The 1,107-nt window shown below is 40.7% G+C and overlaps 1 non-coding gene across 1 annotated transcript; it reads right to left on the bottom strand.

Moving 5' to 3' along the window:
• Positions 1–639: 639 nt before the first annotated feature.
• On the bottom strand, positions 640–747 carry LOC112724652 (small nucleolar RNA R71). Its single transcript, XR_003163806.1, has one exon. It is a non-coding gene; the product is annotated as a small nucleolar RNA R71 (small nucleolar RNA).
• Positions 748–1,107: the final 360 nt, after the last annotated feature.

Here is a 1,107-nt window from a genome sequence, read left to right as displayed (position 1 = left end):
ATTCTTTGTCTCCCCCTCTTCTTCCACTCACACAGGGATCCCTATACTGTGGTATAAAGGATCTCTATTATTATTATTATTTTTCTGTGCCTTCTTCTTTGTCATATGAGAAGGAGCAAGGATAAGAACATTCTTGTGGAAGCAGATCCAGAACCTGAAAGGACTCTGAAGAGAAAATTAAGAGAAGCTAAAATACAACAATCCAGAGAAAACCTTTCAGAAATTTTCGAACAGGAAGAGGAGATGGCAGCCGAAAATAATAATAATGTAAGGAAGATGCTTGGTGACTTTACTGCACCTAATTCCAATTTACATGGAAGAAGCATCTCCATTCCTGCCATTGGAGCAAACAACTTTGAGCTGAAACCTCAATTAGTTTCTCTGATGCAGCAGAACTGCAAGTTTCATGGACTTCCATCTGAAGATCCTTTTCAGTTCTTATCTGAATTCTTGCAGATATGTGATACTGTTAAGACTAATGGAGTAGATCCTGAAGTCTACAGGCTCATGCTTTTCCCTTTTGCTGTAAGAGACAGAGCTAGATTATGGTTGGATTCTCAACCCAAAGACAGCCTGAACTCTTGGGATAAGCTGGTCACGGCTTTCTTAGCCAAGTACTTTCCTCCTCAAAAGCTGAGCAAGCTTAGAGCTGATGTTCAAACCTTCAGACAGAAAGAAGGTGAATCCCTCTATGAAGCTTGGGAAAGATACAAACAGTTGACCAAAAAGTGTCCTTCTGACATGCTTTCAGAATGGACCATCCTGGATATATTCTATGATGGTTTATCTGAGCTATCAAAGATGTCACTGGACACTTCTGCAGGTGGATCCATTCACCTAAAGAAAACGCCTGCAGAAGCTCAAGAACTCATTGACATGGTTGCTAATAACCAGTTCATGTACACTTCTGAAAGGAATCCTGTGAGCAATGGGACGCCTATGAAGAAGGGAGTTCTTGAGGATGATACTCTGAATGCCATATTGGCTCAGAATAAAATATTGACTCAGCAAGTCAATATGATCTCTCAGAGTCTGAATGGAATGCAAGCTTCATCCAACAGTACTCAAGAGGCATCTTCTGAAGAAGAAGCCTATGATCCTGAGAAC

The sequence above is a fragment of the Arachis hypogaea genome, chromosome 11, assembly GCF_003086295.3.
Source record: "Arachis hypogaea cultivar Tifrunner chromosome 11, arahy.Tifrunner.gnm2.J5K5, whole genome shotgun sequence".
Lineage (NCBI taxonomy): Eukaryota > Viridiplantae > Streptophyta > Magnoliopsida > Fabales > Fabaceae > Arachis > Arachis hypogaea.
The sequence above is the reverse complement of the archived record's forward strand: the minus strand, read 5'-3'. Positions and strand labels throughout refer to the sequence as shown.